The sequence below is a fragment of the Peromyscus californicus genome, unplaced genomic scaffold (assembly GCF_007827085.1).
Source record: "Peromyscus californicus insignis strain IS unplaced genomic scaffold, ASM782708v3 Scaffold_8__1_contigs__length_139910024, whole genome shotgun sequence".
In the NCBI taxonomy this organism is placed as follows: domain Eukaryota; kingdom Metazoa; phylum Chordata; class Mammalia; order Rodentia; family Cricetidae; genus Peromyscus; species Peromyscus californicus.
In genome coordinates this window covers 9,795,730-9,804,726 of record NW_026294606.1, presented here as the reverse complement: position 1 = coordinate 9,804,726, position 8,997 = coordinate 9,795,730, and positions in this window count along the sequence as shown.

The window sequence follows — 8,997 nt, the reverse complement described above, 5'->3', positions numbered from 1 at the left end:
TTGAAAAGCCAAACGGGCCGGAGCCAGCAGCCAAAGCTGCCACTTTGATCCTAGCCTTAGCAATTTATTTTTTATTTTTTTGCCACTTAGCAGTTTAAAACAATGGTCAAAAAAAGGACTACAGGTACTCAATAAAGACAAATTCAGACATAATAAAGACAAAAAAAATCTCTAAATGGTTCACAATATATTTAAAAAATATACATAGACAGCCAGGCGGTGGTGGCACACGCCTTTAACCCCAGGACACGGGAGGCAGAGCCAGGTGGATCTCTGTGAGTTCAAGGCCAGCCTGGTCTACAGAGGGAGTTCCAGGAAAGGTGCAAAACTACACAGAGAAACCCTGTCTTGAAAAAAACAAACAAACAAACAAACAAACAAAAAAATATACATAGACTTGGAAGAGAGAAGAGAAAGGATATAGATAGTCTAGATAGTCATAAAAATAAAATAAAGTCCTAAAAGAAAAAATAAAACAATATATAAAAGAAATAAGCCACATAAAGATGAAAAATACGCAGAGTCTGGATTATGTATAGTATTATGTTTTCTTTGAGTTTTTTGACTGTTAATATGCTAACTACAGAGAGACATTTGATTATGAGGGCTACTAAGTTAAACCAACATATATATTTTAAAGGTATCTTGACTTTAAAATGTGGGTCTAAGGATATGTTGCTTTGGAAAAGAGGCTCTGCTTTTGTTGCCACAGGAAGCAAAGAGGCTCTGGATTCATTCCAGGTTAAGATGGATCAGATTTGATCAAGGGAGACCTCTTGAACCTTGACAGATGGTATCTATCAACAAAGGTTATAGCTGGTCTTCTCAGGACTTGACCATTATTTCAAATTTCCTCTGGATCCCCACAGATTACTAGCGCCCCCAATCAGCAGGAAGTAGTATGGAAAACTATGCCCAAATTCCCAAAATATTGTTTATGAATGTTTGTTTTCATTTAAAGGGAGTTGGTTATAAATAGTTAATAGTTATAGTCTTTCTAAAAAGAAAAGGGAGGTATGATATAGAAATGATGGGAAAAATGTAGATGATTGGGTTTACTTTAATCTAAAAAATCAATTGTTGGTCTCAAAATACTTACATCAGTGTGGATTTTGGTTTATTAATACAAGTTTAGGGTCAATTTTTATACTATATGTATATTTCTACTCTTGTTTGGGGTTTTATGTTTCTGCAGCTCATTTGAAATTGTAATGTATAATTAAGAAACATAATAATTAGTCATCTGTGATAATCAAACTTATAGTCATGTTAGTTAAGTTTTCTAGGTACACATAGATATATTTCAATTAGGTAGGCAATCTTCAAACACTTCAAAGACCGACAGAATATGGAATTTAAAATTTTTTAAGAACTTAGACTTTTCTCAACAGTGAGACACGTCTGCTCCTGACAGCACCAATTACTTCGAAGAGGATGATGGGCATCAAAGAAACTCCATAGGAGATTGCTTTCATTATGGCAAGATTAGCCATTTGGGCAAGAAATGGCTTTTGCCTTGACTGCTTGACTGTATGCTATATAAACTGAACATGTAGGATCCACAGGAAAATGACTGCTGAACTTTGTCAAAACATGGTGCGATGATCCTTCAGGATCCCTGCTTCACAGAAGAAACTGCCAGACGTTTTGTATGACACAGAGGAAAGTCACTGATGAACTTTGTCAAAATAGTCAGGACAGTCCTTGAAATTTCCTGCTACACTAAAAAGTCTGCCGTATACTCTAGGCCTATAGACTGAAGATAGATGTCCCAGTGTTGCAGGGGAACTTTGAGTGACTGTCCAGGCAGCCAGGTGTCTCTGTCATTTCTGGAATTTTGGAAGTTGCTTGCAATGCACTTCCTGTTTGCTCAGGTAATATATCTTCCTAGGGTCTTTGATGGAGTTGAAGACTAGATAGTTATAGTTTTCCTTAGTCATGATAAAAGGTAAATTAGATATGAAACTTTAGACTCACAAAGATAGGATAAATGATAGGATATTTTCTTAAAATTTGCCAAATAGACATTGTAACTGTAATTCTTGCTTGATAACTGTTTTGTTATATGTAATTTTACTGTATTAAAGCTAAAACCTTGGCCAGACAGTGGTGTGTGCCTTTAATCCCAGCACTCGTGAGGCAGAGGCAGGTGGATCTCTGTGAGTTTGAGGCCAGCCTGGGCTAAAGAGCAAGATCCAGGATAGGCACCAAAACTACACACAGAGAAACCCTTCTCAAAAAACCAAGATAAATAAATAAATAAATAAGTTTAAAACCTTCCTTTCTGATTAGACAGAAAACGGGAAATGCTGTAGAATGTCTTTCTGTATGCTGTGAATATGTGTTGTTCTCATTGGTTGATTAAAAAAAAAAGCTCTTTTGGCCAATGGTGAGGCAGAAAAAGTTTAGCCAATACTTTCAAACTGAAGATGGAGAGGTAAAAAAGCAGATTCAGGGGAGATGCCAGTGAGCCACCCAAGAAGCAAGATATGAAAGTACCAATAAGCCACTGGCCGTGTGGCGATGCATAGATTAACAAAAAAATGAGTTAATTTAAGATATAAGAACTAGCTAATAAGGCTGAACTATAGGCCAAACAGTTTGTAATTAATATTAAGCCTCTGACTAGTTATTCAGGAACAGGCAGGTGAAGAGATTCTTTTGTCTACAATTCCTAAGATGGACTCCATCATCTGCTCCACTTCAATAACCATAACAACAGCTTATGCGATTGAGGGTTGGAATGAAGGCTTTTGACAAAGTCTCTTTATGGTGTGGCACAGGATCAGCCCACACAAAGTGGTGTGTGTAGTTACAGCAACATGGTATGGTGTCTGTCACCCTACTCACCAATGCCATTTCAGATGCCTTCCGATTTAAGCCTTGTCACAGTCCTGTGTGACAGGTATAATATTAGTGTACTTGAAAGATAAATGGCTCTGTTTGGTGGTTACTGGCAGAAAAGTTACGAGCCATGGCCACGATTACTAGAGTTACAGAGAACTTTATTTATTAGAAGGAAGGAGGGAATAGGAGAGAGGAGAGCCAGGCCTGGGGGGAGGGAAAGATGGCAGGAACAGAGCAGAGAGCAGGGAGCAGAGAAGGAACAGAGAGAGAGCAGCAAGCAGAGAGAGGGAGTGGGGTCGATGTCTGGCTTCTTTTTTTTTCTTTTTTTTTCTTTTTTTCTTTTTTTTTTTGGTTTTTTTAAAGACAGGGTTTCACTGTTTAGCTTTGGAGCCTGTCCTGGAACTCACTCTGTAGACCAGGCTGGCCTCGAACTCACAGAGATTCACCTGCCTCTGCCTCTCGAGTGCTGGAATTAAAGGCATGTGCCACCACCAGCCGGCACATCCGGCTTTTTTAAGGCACAGATTGCATGACCACATAGTCATCAGTGCCCCCTGATGATGTAAGATGCAAGACCCCGAGCTGTGCCTGTAACATGAGCCTAACATTCCAATCTTTTAGCTTATTATAAAAAGCTAATGACTAGGAATAGGGGCATCGTTTCTCCTGGAAAAACTGCTTCCAGCTGACTTGGTGGGCATTGGTTGGCTCTTAGGGAGAATGGGGGGGCCTTCTGAGGTAGACAGGTATCCTGGGATGGTGGGCTGTTCTGCTGCCATCCATCCCTCTTGGCTTGGCACTCTGGCTGCTTTTGTGTCTGACAGGATGCTGGTGAGACAGAAAAAGCCTGAAGTAGATCCAACCTGTCCAGATGGATTTAAGCTGGTTTCTGGAGCTTGTGAAAAATTTTAAATGTGTTAAGAAGCAGCCATAAGAAAATTGGTGACCATTGTAGCATTTAGTACTCTGCTTATATTGGTTAGTGTTGATGAGAGAGACAGAGAGATTGCAACATGTTTTTAAGCTTTATCAGAGACAGACTATTTAAGGCACCTGTTTCCTTTACCAGTTTAGCATCCAGGAGACACAGGTGATCAATTGTTGAGAGCATTTAACAGTAATAGATGGTTATATTAAAGTCTGTTTTTGTAGAACCCAGACACTTTTGGGTTTGGGGGTATAAATACCTTTTAGCTGTTACAGTTTCTTACTTGATGATCCCTGGACTCCAGTTCTGTGGTGGTCCGAAGCAGCCATTAGCTGAGCAGTTAATTAGAAGAGGGAACTGGGAAGAGAAAAGCTTGTAGTGCATGAGAACTTATTTCTTTGGAATTAGGGACAAGGCAGAGATCAGGACCCCGTCTGTGTGCATGAGGAAGAGAGCAGTCCTGACAGGTCTGGAGTGAGGCACATGGAGGGAGCAATGAAATGAAAGCTCCTATCTTAGCTGGAAAATCTTTTCCCATTAAGTAACTCTGAAAGTACAATTAAATCTGGTGAGGTGGGTAAAGCTGTCCTCCCTACCCTGACAATAGGGAAACGAGGAGAGGTGAGACCCCAAAAATCCCAGGACTGGGTTAGTGGCTCTGGTGTCCAGAAGGAAAGAAATGGATGACTTCCATGCTGCCTTCTGGGTTTCCTGTGAATGAGCCTGTAGATGTAACAGTCTTATTAAATAAGAAACACAGAGCCAAATGCAGAGTTAAAAGCCCAAGAGGTCAGAGCAGTAGCTAAGAGCTGATGCTAAAAAACCTTTCTTACCCTTCGCTGCAGCTGTCGTCCTTCCCCTCCGAGAGAGACCTACTTCCTGTGTGTCTGTCTTTTTATTGGCTTTCTGTTCTGCCTTCTCATTGCCTGTGGGGTCAGGAGTCTTACTCTCCAGATGCTTAAGTTTTAGCCCTATGTCAGGGAGGTCTGGGGGACAAGAGACAGATTTTACTCTGTCTTGATATATATATATTTTTTTGATGTCTGCTGGCTTGAGGACAGTTTTAGGAAGACCCGCCAGGAGGCAGGGTGTGAACTGATCGTAAACTTATTTGCATGTATCCTAGCCTGCTTTCAGACGTCTGTGCCTCTCACTGCAGCTTAAGAATCAGTGGGAGGAGTTAAGGGGAATTAAAGCCCGCCCAATGCCAGAGAGCAGAAAGCAGAAGTCAGATAGGCAGAAGTGGTTACACATGGCAGAGAAAGAATCAGAAATGGAGAGGGGGGATGGAGGTGAGGTTCAGAGCTTCGGTAGAAAGCTTAGGGGTAAGGTAACTCTTTTCATTTGCCTGTTCACTGGCAGAAGTTAGATAATTCCCGTGAAGCCTTTATGCGGCCAGATTTACTGGTATCTGCCCCTGTGTCCCATGGCTGCAGCACTGAGAGAGATCCCAGGCTCCTATTTCAAGTGTCCTTGAGAATAGGCAGTCTTCGAATCGGCATTAACAGCACAGGTTACCTGATCCATCCCCACAATAAGGGTAAGGACTGGGGCATATGTACTGGAAGACCCCCCCAGGAGCCGGGCAGCAACCCATACTTCATCAAGATAGAATGTGTCTTGGTACGCAGCTGAGGACCTCCTCAGGGGTCCGGCGCAAGTAATATAGCTCAGGCTTCAGCCGCAGGAAACTGCAGGGGACTCAAGTGTGGTGGTGGGAGGCGTGGTGGCAGTGGTGTGAAAAAAACTTAGTGGGCAGGGTAGTCGCAGGGCCTTGGTTAGGTTTCTGACAACGTTCAGCCCTGGAATTTCCTATCCGAGTCCATGGCACCAATAAAGGATAAATGGCACTGGTTGTGGCACTGGTTACCACGTGGAAAGGTCATGGTTACAACAGAACCCAGTGGTAGTTTTGAGAGCTTTATTAGGAGGGAAAAGAGGTGGGGGAGAGAAAGGGGAGCCAGGCCTGGGGGGAGGGAACAGAGCAGAGCAGAGAACACAGAGAGAGAGCAGAGAGGGGGGGTGGGGTCTGCTTTCGGCTTTTTTAAGGTGCAGATTGCATGACCATGTAGTCGCAGTGCCCCCTGATAACATAAGACACAAGACCCCGAGCTGCGCATGTACAGGATCCTAACAAAACTTACAGGTAAAGATGAGCAAACTGAGGTTCAGAGGAAATAACTAACTGGCTGTAGTCACAGTCAATTGATGATTATATCAACAGTGCGCTCTCTCTCTCTCTCTCTCTCTCTCTCTCTCTCTCTCTCTCTCTCTCTCTCTCTCTCTCTCTCTTTGTGTGTGTGTGTGTGTATATATGGTTTTTTTTAAAAATATTTTATTATCAGCTTGATACAATACAAATTCTTATCCTAATAGTGAAATGTTTCAGTGAAGCTTGCCCAGTGATCGAGTAAAACCAAAACTTATTATAAGCCACAGTCATCCTAGGGTCCCCCCTGTGGGTTGCAGTCTGATTGTTCTTTGCTTTATATCTAGTATCCACTTATGAGTGAGTACATACCACGTTTGTCCTTATGGGTTTGGTTACCTCACTCAGGATGATATTTTCTAGTTCCATCCATTTGCCTGCAAATTTCATGCTGAGTAATACAATACTCCATTGTGTATATGTACCACATTTTCTTAATGCATTCTTCAGTTGATGGGCATCTAGATTGTTTCCAGGTTCTGGCTATTACGAATAATGCTGCTATGAACATAGTTGAGCATGTATCTTTGTGGTATGATTGAGCATTCCTTGGGTATATGCCCAAGAGTGGTTTGACTGGGTCTTGATGTATATGGATTCCCAATTTTCTGAGAAACCGCCATACTGATTTCTACAGTGGTTGTACAAGTTTGCACTCCCACCAACAGTGGAGGAGTGTTCCCTTTGCTCCACATCCTCTCCAACATTGACTGTCATTAATGTTTTTGATCATAGCCATTCTGACAGGAGTAAGGTGGTATCTCAGAGTCGTTTTGATTTGCATTTCTCTGATGACTGAGGATGTTGAGCATTTCCTTAAATGTCTTTCAGACATTTGAGATTCTTCTTTTGAGAATTCTCTGTTTAGCTCTATAGCCCATTTTTTAATTGGATTGTTCAGTATTTTGATGTCTAGTTTCTTGGGTTCTTTATATACTTTGGAGATTAGTCCTCTGCCAGATGTGGGGTTGGTGAAGATCTTTTCCCATTCTGTAGGCTGTCTTTTTTGTCTAATCGACCATGGTTTTTTTTGCCCTACAAAAGCTCAGTTTCAAGAGGTCCCATTTATTAATTGTTGTCTGCGCTGCTGGTGTTATATTTAGGAAGTGATCTCCTGTGCCAATGAATTCAAGAGTACTTCCTACTTTCTCTTCTATCAAGTTCAGTGTAACTGGATTTATGTTGAGGTCCTTGATCCACTTGGACTTGAGTTTTTTTTTTTTTTTTTTTTTTTTTTGGTTTTTCGAGACAGGGTTTCTCTGTGTAGCTTTGCGCCTTTCCTGGAACTCGCTTTGGAGACCAGGCTGGCCTCGAACTCACAGAGATCCGCCTGGCTCTGCCTCCCGAGTGCTGGGATTAAAGGCGTGCGCCACCACCGCCCGGCTGGACTTGAGTTTTGTGCACAGTGACAGATATGGATCTATCTGTAATCTTTTACATGTTGACATCCAGTTATGCCAGCACCATTTGTTGAGATACTTTCTTTTTTTCCGTTGTATAGTTTTGGCTTCTTTGTCAAAATCAGGTGTTCATATGTGTGTGGATTAATGTCAGGGTCTTCAATTTGATTCCATTGATCTGAATGTCTGTTTTTATGCCAGTGCCAACCTGTTTTTATTACTATAGCTCTATAGTAGAGCTTGAGCTCAGGGTCTGAATGTCTGTTTTTATGCCAGTGCCAACCTGTTTTTATTACTATAGCTCTATAGTAGAGCTTGAGCTCAGGGATGGTGATGCCTCCAGAGGTTGCTTTATCATATAGGATTCTTTTAGCCATCCTGGGATTTTGTTTTTCCATATGAAGTTGAGTATTTTTCTTTCCAAGTCTGTGAAGAATTGTGTTGGGATTTTGATAGGGATTGCATTGAATCTGTAGATTGCTTTTGGTAAGATTACCATTTTTACTATATTAATCCTACCTATCCATGAGCATGGGAGATCCTTCCATTTTTCTGATATCTTCTTCAATTTCTTCCTTTAGAGATTTAAAGTTCTTATCAAAAAGGTCCTTCACTTGTTTAGTTAGTGTTATCCCAAGGTATTTTATATTATTTGTGGCTATTGTGAAGGGTAATGTTTATCTGATTTCTTTCTCAGCCCTTTTATCATTTGTGTATAGGAGGACTACTGATTTTTTTTGAGTTGATCTTGTATCCTGCCACTTTACTGAAGGAGTTTATCAGCTGTAGGAGTTCCCTGGTAGAATTTTTGGGGTCACTTATGTATACTATCATATCATCTGCAAATAGTGAAAGTTTGACTTCTTCCTTTCCAATTTGTATCCCTTTGATCTCCTTTTGTTGTCTTATTGCTTTAGCTAGAACTTCTAGTACTATATTGAATAAATATGGGGAGAGTGGACAGCCTTGTCTTGTTCCTGATTTTAGTGCAATTGCTTTGAGTTTCTCTCCGTTTAATTTGATGTTGGCTGTTGGCTTGCTGTAAATTGCCTTTATTATGTTTAGGAATGCTCCTTGTATTCCTGATCTCTCTAAGACCTTTATCATGAAGGGGTGTTGGATTTTGTCAAAGGCTTTTTCAGCATCTAATGAGATGATCATGTGGTTTTTTCTTTCAGTTTGTTTATATGGTGTATTACATTGACAGATTTTCATATGTTGAACCATACTTGCATCCCTGGGATGAACCCTACTTTGTCATGGTGGATATTTTTTTTTATGTGTTCTCGGATTCGGTTTGCCAATATTTTGTTGAGTATTTCTGCATCAATATTCATGAGGGAGATTGGTCTGTAATTCTCTTTCTTTGTTGCATCTTTGTGTGGTTTGGGTATCAGGGTAACTGTAGCCTCATAAAAAGAGATTGGTAATGTTCCTTCTGTTTCTATTGTGTGGAACAATTTGAAGAGTATTGGAATTGGTTCTTTGAAAATCTGGTAGAATTCTGCACTGAAACAATCTGGTCCTGGGCTTTTTTTGGTTGGGAGACTTTTATGACTGTTTCTATTTCTTTAGGGGTTATTGGTCTATTTAAATAGTTTATCTGGTCTTGA